Raw genomic sequence first — 11,807 nt, 5'->3', positions numbered from 1 at the left:
GGGTGTGGGAGGAGACAGATGAAGTGGAGTTACACAGAGGTTGGATAAGAGGAAGTGTTCACACAGGACACTGTCCTTCTACAAACCTGAACCTACAAGGCTTCCTCCCTGCACGGTACAAGGAAATGAGCAAGTGAACTAATATTGCAACTTCCGCTCCTCCCACATTGAACTGCCCCTCATCTCACAGTTAGAGAACCGTACTGATACCATCGTTGGCCAGAAGTGTTCGGTCTGGGAAAGGCTGGTGAGAAGCACCTCAAAAAGGGACAGAAATTACTTCCCATCCCATGGGAATGTGGACATGAAGTGTCACAGCTCTGGCAGAGAGGTGGCTGTGGGGGCATGGGCTGCAGCTGTGGGGTAGCTTTGCAGCCCTTATCCCTGTGTCACTGCCTCTGTCCTCCTTGCCCCTCTCATCACAGAACCTTGTCGGGGAAGGGCAGCCATAACTAGACAATCCTGCAGGAACTAAGTAAGTAGAGCTAGCGTGACATGACCGTGTAGCAGAAAGTCAACAGAAACAAAACACTAGCATTTTAGCCCCAGCTCTTGTGGCATGCACAGGACAATCTAGCAATCTCTGAATGTGGGAAATCTTTAGGCACCAAGGGATGCCTTGGGAACATACAAGCTGTCAGTTTTCTCTGAGGTGCAGGTATAGGGGTGTGTGTGTGTGTGTGTGTGTGTGTGTGTGTGTGTTGGGGGGATTCTTCTAAATGTCCCCTACAAACCTATCTGGGCTCCAAGGCCCCATATTTAAGCAAGGAGACTCACACAAACAATGTTGGACAGCCAGAGTGGTCTTGGGATATTTCCAACTCCACCTACCTCTCAGTTGAGTTTCTTCTAATGATTCATTCCAATAAGTCTGAATCATGGGGTCACACTCTTAGCAATCTGCTATGGGATTCTTATCTGTTTTGCATTAAATAACTGTGTGCTCCCTGAAAGATGGCCTGTGGAGGTAGCTCCAGCTCGAGCTCTTTATAAACGACGCTGAATAACACCAGGGGAAGTGGTGGATGTACTAAGCTTGAAAGAAAAGTCCTGAGCTGAGGATTCAGAGATTCACAGAAAACTTTGAATCTTTCTCTCTTTGGAGAGAGGAGCCAGCTAATCCTGTCTTTTCTCTCCTGAGAAAGACATTCGGACAGGGAAGGACTCCACTCCCTCCTCATAGCAGCATTTCCAGGTCTGAGGGTGACAGATATGGGGAGAGAGGCTGGAGGGGTCCCTGTGGGGATTACTCACCTGTGTAGAAACCTGTGCAATTCTGCCATCTTTCAGGGTGAATGGTTTGTTTTTGGAGGTTGCTCTCCTCTCCCCTGCCTCCTGCTGGGGGCACCTGGAGGATCATCCCCAGGACCCAGCACATGTCTGTAGCCTGCTAACCGAGGCTCTCACTATGCTCTCACTATCCTGACCGAGGACCCTAGACTTGGGAGGCAATGGTGGGGGCCTTTGTGGCCTCTGAAAAGACTGCATGCCTTCAGGCCCTAGGCGCTTAGCAGAAGTTTCTACTTAGCTTACAGCCTCTGGTTCCTGTTAGGAAACTCAGGGCTTGCCAAAGTGTTCATTTCACTATGTGAACAACTCATTCCCAGCATCTGTCTTATTACTCACTAAACTATTACACTGTACTCTGTCTCATCCCTTTGCTTTTTTAAAATACATTTTGAAGTAGCATTGGTTTCTAAAATGATAGATGTTTCAGGTGTACGACATTATAATTCTACCCCTGTATCTACTCCTCATAATCACTACCACAGGCTAGCTTCATTCCACCCCCAACAAAGGACCCCCCTTCACCCAGTTTACTCTTACCCCCTTGATGCACTTCCTTTTTGAATTTGTATCAGGCTGTGAGGCGTTGTCACCTGGCTGGGCAGGAGGGACCTCTGTGGTAAGATTGTTTCTCAACTGGCCATGGCTCACCCCAAGAGGGAGTCAGGCCTTTTCCTGCTTTGGGTTTGCTACCTTGCTCCTTTTCCAGGCCTGCATGTGGCCTAGGACAGGTTGTCAAAGGCCCCAGGTCCACTATGAGACAACTAGGCCTCTGACTTTGAAGTCTTGCTGTGTAATCACAACCAAGTGATTGGGAGTCTCTGAGCTTCTTTTTCTTCACCTGTAAGAGGGCATAGCATAGATTTTGTCCACATATTAAATGAGACACTTGGTACAGTGCCTAGTTGCATTTACCATGCTTGATATATGTTAGCTCTTACTATAAGGAACATGCTGTCACTTATTCACTTAGGAGAATAGTTCTGCCATGTTTCACCAGCCAGAGGGAGGCTGGTGAGTGCCTTCTTGGGAAGTGGGAGTAGAGACCATCTCCTCATTGGTTCTGGCTTGCTCCCCAGCCTGGAGGCCTCTCTGTCAGTTCTAAGTAGGGGAAAATGTGAGAGGATTCAGTGTTCTCCAGCCTGTAAGTAGAACAGGGAGGCAGGCACACTGCTAATGGTGAGGGAAGTAGCCCAGGCCACCAGCCGCCACACTGCCCCATGTCTGACTCCTCTTGGCTCCACTCTGGTTGAGCCCCTGTGGAAGTCATCCTTGTGCTGGGAAGGGCCCATCCATCAGAAGTGTCCAGATGACTAAGACATTTTGGAAAGCTCCCCTTCCAGTTTCGTTCAGTAACATAGTAGCATCACTTTGGGCTCTTGCAGTTCTTTTCAGGAGATTATGCTCAGGCAAGTGTCTTCACAACCTCTAGGGGGATCCCCCTTCTCGGCCACCAAATTCATCATTCAAAGTGATAAGAAAAAACAGTCGGCTCAAATGGGAATGTCAGCATTTAGTAGCCTGATAAGAACATCACTGTAATATGAGGCTGGGAAACAGCTCCCAGCTCTGAGCAGAGCTGAGCTGCTTCAAGGGGGCTGAGTAACTTGGGGGTGTGGTGGGAGTGGTGGTGACAGGGATGAACAGGACCAAGGGAGTGATCTCCAGGAATAAGGGCAACTCAACATAAGTGTGCTCCCAGAAGATCTAAACTAGTATTTATGTGCTTCCTGGCCTTGAGCAGACCGGTGGGGTCCACCCAGGAGTGAGCGTGCACCAGGTAGTGGGGTCCCAATGGCACTGCCTCCCCAGTGCAGCTGTCAGAACTCCTGCAAGGTCCCTGACATTTGAAGTCTTGACAGCACCTCCTGTTTACATTCAGAGCAGTCTTATGACCGCCTGGACACTCCATGCCCCAAGTTCAGAGAAAACATAGGCACTGGCCTCACCCAAATTCTTGCCTTCATCCTGAGTACTCCCTTTGTTGGGTGTCTTGGCCTCAGAAGTTTTCCTTTGCATTGCCCCTGCTTCCAGCTGCCGCCTTCCTCTGTCAGTTCAGTGCAGGCCGTGGGCAGACCCCAGGAGCTCCAGAGCTCAGGGCTGAGGGAATGAGGATCAGAGGCTGTCTCTGTTGTTAGCAGTTGTGTAATGGTAGAAAAGTGATCTAGACTTCCCAGCCCTCAGTCTGTTCCTCTATGACATGATGGCTATAAAGGAGGGTTTTTTTGGTGAAAATTAAGGGTTTTCGTGGACATGAAGTGTTCAGAATAGCATTGGTTACACATAGAAAACAACCAGTAAATGTTAGTGATGATTATTATCAATATTATAATTCTCTAGAGTCACACAAACCTAGTCCAGGATTTAACTTCACCACATGCTCATGGTGATGTCTCTTAAGTTCCATATTTTCATCTGTAAAATGGGATAATAGTGCCTCTTTGTAAGGTTGTCAGATTAAATAAAATAATATATACACAGTTGCTTGCATTTCATTGCATTCAACAAAGGTTCCTAGAATTCATACTCTTATTTCTCTTTACTCTCTCACTCCTTATTCTCTTGCTGTAGGTAGTCTTCAGAGAACTAAACATGTTGCAATCCTGTATAAAATGACCAGGCTGGGGCCTCCCTGGTGACACAGGGGTTAAAGACAGTGTTATCAAGCTATTGCCAGCCAGTGCACCACAAGTTCGATCCCTGGCCAGGGAGCTACCCACATGGCACAGCAGACCTCTCCTGTCTCGCCTGCTGCTCCCCTCAACAGTGTATTTCAGTAGATCTGCCTATTCTGCTCCCCACTCTGTCTCTGGTGGAATCCCCTCACCCCCCACACCTCTGACCTGTACCAGTTCTTGTATGCATAAAAAAAATAAATATTTAAAAACAAAATAAAATGACCAGGCTTCTCAGGGCATCTCAAAGAATCAAATGTTATTTAGTGGATATTCTGTTAGAGCTATTTAGATTGTTTGTGTTGTCTTTCACTGTGTCATAGTTCATTGGTGTGCTCTAGATGATGTGGTTAATGACAGTTCTAAGGGAGCGAGAAGTGAGTTTGGGAGGTTCTGCTGATAATCTTGCATCACTTTTAATTTTGGAGTGTGATATACGCAATGTTACTGGGTTCAAATAAAACCATGGTTCAAATACCTTGCCTTCTTTTTTTTTTTTCTTTTTGAAGATAATTTTAAAATATGTGTTTGCATTTGGAAAATGCAACTGGCTTTTTTCCTTATTTTAAACTGTTACACATTATGGGTGATATGAGTTAGTTAAACCCTCTGGCCAACTAAGAATATCTCTAAGTGGTTCTCAACAACCTTCATATACAATGTAAATTGTAACATCTCTCAGGATTCGTGATAACATGTGTATTTTTTTCTAATGTAGTAAACATATAAGGATCTCTTGGGATATCTTTTAAATAACTTAATACAACATTTAAGAGTGATGAGCAAAATATAATCACAGTCATAAGGGAATGTGAGCATTTCATATTAATAACATTGGAACCTTATGTTTAATGCAGTGTTAAAAGTTGACAATTAAGCAAGTGGGAGTCAGGAAATTCAATTAAAATTATCACAGTAATATGAATTTAGCCACATCCTGTATTAGTTATGAAATCCATTTAACACCACAAACAATAATGTTTTCAACTTGTTTTTTTTTTCCCCAAAGGAAAACAGGAACAAAAACACTTCAATGCCATATATACTCTATTAATGTGGTCAGGCTAATTTTGCTAAGGGAAGAAACTTAACTTTTGAATCTTTGAATGCTCAGTCATTTAATTTGAGTATTATATTTTCCTTGCTTGTTGCCTAATTTCAGTCAATAAAAGAAAAGCAGACAAAAACCAGAGGAACTTTTGTCTCTTCTCCCTGCTCTTCTCTAACGGAAAGACTGCCTGCACCCTGAGGGCATCCTGCAGGGAGCCTGGTCCCCTTCCCCATTTTTCTTCCCTCTTCTCTGTGGGCTCCATGATTATAGGAGCTATCATTCACTGTGGCTGTTGTACCCTCTAATCTAGAGCTGTGGGAAGCCCTGTGGCCATCGACTGGGGGTTAAGGGGGGGGGGATAACATTTATAATTCAGATCTCTAGTCACTGTACCAGGTTTATGGACTCTTCATTGAGTCTATTCCTCTGTCTTCCTTCTGCCAGCCAAACAACCCTCTACTCCTTCTCCTATCATGAGATAGGTATTCATTTCTTATACAGACAGCTGCATCATGTCTAATTTCACCACTTCTCAGTAGTACTGCCAAGTGGAGCTTTGGTACTCATCAAATAAGAGTATCCAAAATAACCAAATACAGGGCATCCCTGGTGGCACAAGGGTTAAAGAGAGCACTATCAAGCTATCTCCTGGCACTGCCGCATGAGTTCGATCCCTTACAAGGGAGGTGACCCACATGGCACAGCAGACCTCTTTTGCCTTGCCCATTGCTCCCCTCAGCAGTGTATTTCAGTCAGTCCACCTATTCTGTTCCTCACTCTGTCACTGGTGAATCCTCTCTGGCCTGTACTCCTGTTCTTATATGCACAAATAAATAAATCTTTAAAAAAAAAAAAACAAAATCAACCAAATATAGAGAATGCCAGCTATGTGACTAAATGAAGTTGACAAGTTTCTGTAAGAATGATGGTAGTGAAAAGTGCCTTGAGAAGAACTTATCAGGGAATTGCACCAACATTCATCCTGAATGTAGTCAGATATCTAAGAATCTTGCTCTTCTTCCTTAACCACTATCTCTCACTAAGTCTTACACCTATTATTTAATAAACAGCTCCTACATCTGACAACTTCTACCCAATGTCATTGCCATCATATCAGTCTAATTAATCATATTTTCTCTATAGACCTCTGAAATGAACACTAACTATTCCTTCTGTCTCTAAGCTGGTCCCTCCAATCTATACTCCATACTGTAGCCAGAGTGAGAGCATAAGATGCAAATCCATTTGTGGGATTCCTCTTAAAATCCTTGTGGAGTTTCTTTTTGCCCCAGGATCATATCAGAATTCTTTGATGGGACTAGTAGGGCTCATTTTGTAATGTGGTTCCCCAATCCTTAGAGCATCATCTCTTCAATATAGTTTCTGGTTACTTGGAAATTTCTTCAGTTCCTCCACTTCATCATGATATTTTTCCTGCTCAAGATCTTTGAACACATCATTTCCAGTTTCTTCATCTCTTTGCCAACTACTTTCTATTCATTCTTCAGATTTCACCTTAGAAGCTGCCTCCTCTGAGATTTCCTGATATTTTCTGTACAGAAGATTTAAAATAGTTGTCTATTCATTATCCATTTTATATTTATCACAAATTAATTTCAGAGAAGTAATGTATCTGGCTGAAAGAAAACATGCTTAGACTTCTCTGAAGCTAATAGTGGAAATATGATAGCATTCTGGCTATGATAGCATTCGAGCTAGAAGCTGAAGTTGAAAGGTAAGTTTTCCAGAAAAGTTCTCTAAGAGGATGATTTTTCTTTTCCCTTCTTACTTTTTCTTTCCCTGCTTCCTAAAATGCACAGCAGGTGACAGATGCACCAGAAGCTATCTTGGACAACTAAGTGATATTGACATGAAAGTCATTGACATGACTTTGTGATGGTGGAACAGAAAGAGAAGACACCTGGGTGCTTAATGATTTCAGAGTTCCCATACCAGCCCTGGTTTGGCAACCACTATTATTTGTTTTTACATGAGAAAAAAATGAATGCCACATTAAGTCACTGATATCTTGTTATTTCTTCTGTTTGCACTTAGACAAACTTAATCCTAACCAATATGACCACAGGATAGGTCTACTTTGTCTAATTCCAATGAATGTTCAATATGTAGTTATTAGATGAGTGAATAAATGAAAGAACATAAAAAATGTAACTTTTAATCTTCCTCCTAACTATCATCTGGTCCTTGTAAGGATCTGGACATATGGAACTGTATCTAATTCCTTGATTCCTTTAATACATCAGTGGAAGACCTGGAATCACTCTTCTAACAGATTACTTTCAATTCAATGTACCATGCAAATTTAAAGCATTGTTATGTTGAAGATCCTGTAAAGTCATGATTTGTTATAGATCCAAACATTCATTACTAAAGAGATAAAAGAAGAAACTATAAAGAAATTAGTGTGCTGATAATTTTCATGAGGAATATTAGGTATGTGTTAAGATTAATTTTCTCTTCTTTTTTTTTATGTGGATGTCTGGTCATTCTAAGACCATTTATTGAAAAGATCTTTTTTTCCTTTGTGTTATCTTTGCTCTGTTGTAAGAAGGTAAGTTGATATTTATGAGGGTCTACTTGTAGGTTCTCTATTCTGTTCCATTGATTACTATAGCTTCATAGAAAGTCTTGAAGCCCCGTACTGCCAGTGGTCCAATTTTGTTTTTCTCCTTAATATTGCATTGGCAAATCTGGATTTTTGTAACTTAGAATTTAATTTGTCAAATCCCACAAAATAATTTGTTGGCATTTTAACTGTTATTGCAACTTGGAAAGAGTAAATATCTTTATAATACTGAGCCAGTCTTCCAATCCACAAACATGGAATATCTTCATTTATTTAATTTGTGGATATCATTCATCAGTCTTGTAGCTTTCCTCATATATATATTATGTATATTTTGTTATATTTATACCAAAATATTTTATTTGGGGGATTAGTAACACTCTATTTTTAATAACAAATTCCACTTGCTCATTGCTGGCATATAGGAGAGTGACTGACTTTTGTATATTGACCTAGTGTCCTTCAATCTTGATATAATCACTTGCTAGTTCAGAAGATATTCATTATTGTTGAACATAGATAATACTGTCATCCATGAACAAATATAGTCTATTTCTTCATTTCTAATCTGTATATCTTTTCCTTTCTTTTCTTGTCTTATAGTATTAGCTAAGATTTCTAGTACAATGTTGAAAAGATGTGATGACTTTTTCCTGATTTTAGCAGGAAAGCTTCTTACCATTAGGTATGATGTCAGTTGTAGGTTTTTAGAAAAATGAATTTAGTAATTTTTAATTGGTTACCTGGGTACCCTATCTGTTCACCCACCACCAGCTCACCCAAATTCCATTACCAGTTGTAGGGTTTTTTTGTGGATGTTCTTAATCAAGTTAAGGAAGTTTCCCTCTATTTTTAGTTTGCTGAGAATGTGTTGATAATTGAAAGTTTCCATATTTCAGATACGTCAATCAAGAATTTTGGAGTGGTGGGCCTCCCAGGAGGTGCAGCAGTTGAGCGCTGGGTTGTGAAGCTGCCCGCAGCCTCTGCAGCACTGGTTCGATCCCCGGCTGCTCCCCGGCCACCGGAGGAGGGTCCCACATGGCGCGTAGACCTCTCCTGCCGCCCGCTGCTCCCCTCAGCGGTGTACTTTGGTCCTTCTGCCTGCTCTGCTCCCCGCTCTGGCTCTGGTGAATTCCAGTGCTTGTATAAATAAATAAATAAATAAATAAATAAATAAATAAATAAATCTTAAAAAAAAAAAAAAAAGAATTTTGGAGTGGAGCAGAACCTGAGGCAGAGTCTCCACACAAGGTGGAAGTTAGATTAGGGAAAGGGCTTAGCTCTTCATTTCTACTTAACACTTACTATCTGTCTTGATAAATTGACTAAAATTATAATGCATGTAAAATGTTTAGCTCCATTCTGGGCAGAAGTTTAGCCTTCAGTAAGTGCTATGCTAACAAAATTTCTCCTTGTTATTGTTTCAATATCGCCTTCTTCAGTGCTGTAGGGTCCAGGTTTAAGTAGAACCAATCCATTCTCTCTTGATTTAGAATAGTTGGTCCCAAGGAGTTAGGATTAGTTACATAGTGACCTGATTTGGGGAAATCTTTTCTAACAGATTCCTAAAAGAATCAGGCAAACTCCTATCTGTTTATTGATTAGCTCCTTAATTGAACTAATGCTTATTTGAATTAAGGCTTCTAGATGCCTTTTCTTTTCTCAGCTTCTTTGGGGATTGAATAGGTATTATATTGCTGGTTTCTGGCTGAAGATAGAAGGTCTGGAATCTGAGGCAATTTACAGCTCTTTCATTGATTATTTTCTATAGATGTGAAATCTGTTGTTTGGGTCAGTCCAGGATATCTGACCCCATTCCCTTAGAAAGTCAGGTGATCATACCACCTAACTACTTAAAAATAGAGACAGAAGCAAATAGTAGATTGGAAGATATACAAGATGTTAATATACCTGGGTTGGCCCTTCATGCAACTTTTCTGATTTGTGTAGGAAGTATGATTGATGGAACTTTCTGCCATCTTTTGTTTCTAACCTATTTGAAATGCAAAGCCAGAAGTTTCTCTAAGCCATGCATTCTATAGTTTATAGAATATAAATTTACTTGTTGAGGATTTATCAAATAAAATGATTGTCTATTTCTATGCCACTCACTTTAACCTTTAAGTGAAAAAATACTGCTAAGCTAGTAAACATCAAAAAGATTAATTCTTTTTTATTATAAATTTTGAGCTGTAACATATATACAGTAAAATCACCCATTTTAGGTACACAAGTTTTGACAAGTGTGTACATTCACAAAACCATCACCAAAAATCAAGATTTTCATCACCCCAAAAAGGTTCCCTTGTGTTCCTGTACAGTCTATATCTAGCCCAGACTCAGCTCCAGGCAACTACTGATCTGATTTGTCACTAAAGATTGTATCGATCTTTTCTAGAGTTTCATGTAAATGGAACAGACAGCATTCTTTTGTGTCTGTCTTTTTTGGCTTCACATAGTGGTTTTGAGAATCATGTTGGGTGTATTAGTAGTTTGCGCCTTTTTATTACTAAAAAATTCCATTGTAAGAATAAACTACAATTTGTTTATTTCATTCACCCAATTATGGACATTGGGGTTGTTTGCAGTTTTTTTCCTATTTTGAATAAAGCTGCTATAAACATTATAATACAGATATTTATGTGGGCATGTGGTAGATTTTTATTCCACAAAAATCCTGGGCCTGCCTTTGCCTTGAAGTTTCTCAGGAATCCAATAGTATGAGCCACGGCGAATTAGCCCTTTCAAAGTGAAGCATAAATTCTTATATATTGTCCCTCCTACCACTCAGAAAGGGTCATAATGTATAGTAGATCAATTTGGATCTTGGCAGCAAAATATACTTCATTTAGACATGCTAATCTAACCCATTTATTAAATAACCAAAAAAGCTTCCAGTTTTGAGTGAAACCTCAGAATAAGAAAAGGCCTTACATACAATTTCAGGCTACCATGTAAGCTCTTCTGCCACTTGGTTCTTAGGGCTCAGCTGATACAATGGTGCTGTAAGTGCCAGTGGTAGAAGGGTTGCTGTTTGGGGCATTCAGCAGGTCTCGGTAGATGAATCCCAGCAAAGCACCTTAAGATTTGTGGCAATATGCTCATACTACCCAAAAGTGGAGAGCTGCCAGCAATATAGTTTGCTCCAGAATGACCCTGAAGGACAGTGGTAAAGAAAATCCCCTTAGTGGTCAGAACACTGACGAGTGAATGTGACTGTCATTGTATCTAAAGGAATACATGGCCATAAGTACAGATCTGTCTTAACTCATAGACAGTGGATAATGGTTTAGCATGGTGGTAAGGAACTTGGAAGGAACATGATTGGAAAACTTGTGCCAAGAAGGTTGGGGAAGAGTTTATGGCTAGATTTCTTTGAGTACCCACAAAAGATGAGAATTTGCATCCCATGTGAATACTTACCAAAAGCAACTGCAGCAGAGGAGGATCTTAATAATCGGGTGGACAAAGTGATCTTTTGATGATATCAATTAGCATCTCTCCTCACTGTTGGATCTGGCCCAACAGGCTCACAAATATGGCCATGGGGTAGGGTTTTATGGACATAGAAACATGTATTTCTACTCATCAAAGTTTATTTAACTCTGGTGATTGCTGAATATTCAAACAGCTATGAGTAGAAATATACACAATATGGCACAATTCCCTAGGTTAGAGGAGGTGAGTAGAAAGCTCCCTGGGGAAAGTTTGGTTACAACGGACCACTTCCATCACGGGAGGGGCAGTGCTTTGTCTTTACTGGAATAGACACTTGCTCTGTATATAAATATCCATTCCCTGACTACATTACTTCTGCCAGACCCACTGTCCATGAACTTAACTTCATTTGTCATGAAATTCTATCTGCCATTGCTTTCAATCAAGTAAGTAATTTTCTAGCAAATGAAATACAGCAGTGATTTCATCATTGTGGGCTTTATTATTCTTATAGTGAAGCAACTGACCTTATTAGAACCATGGAGTGGACTTTTAAAGGCTTTGCTATGTACCAACTGGGTGGCAACACCTTCAGGGCCGAGGATGTCTTCCAGGATGCAGTAAATGCTCAAATTAGTGACCAATGTATTTCTCAAATAACCAGGATTTGTGGGACTAGGATGCAGGGTGTAAAAATGGGAGAGGCTTTACTCACTCTCACCCCTAGCTGTCCAGTAGTGATCTTTCTTCCCATCTCTGCAATTTTGGG

This window comes from Talpa europaea (assembly GCF_964194135.1).
Source record: "Talpa europaea genome assembly, chromosome: 6".
Lineage (NCBI taxonomy): Eukaryota > Metazoa > Chordata > Mammalia > Eulipotyphla > Talpidae > Talpa > Talpa europaea.
This window is presented reverse-complemented; position numbering follows the sequence as displayed.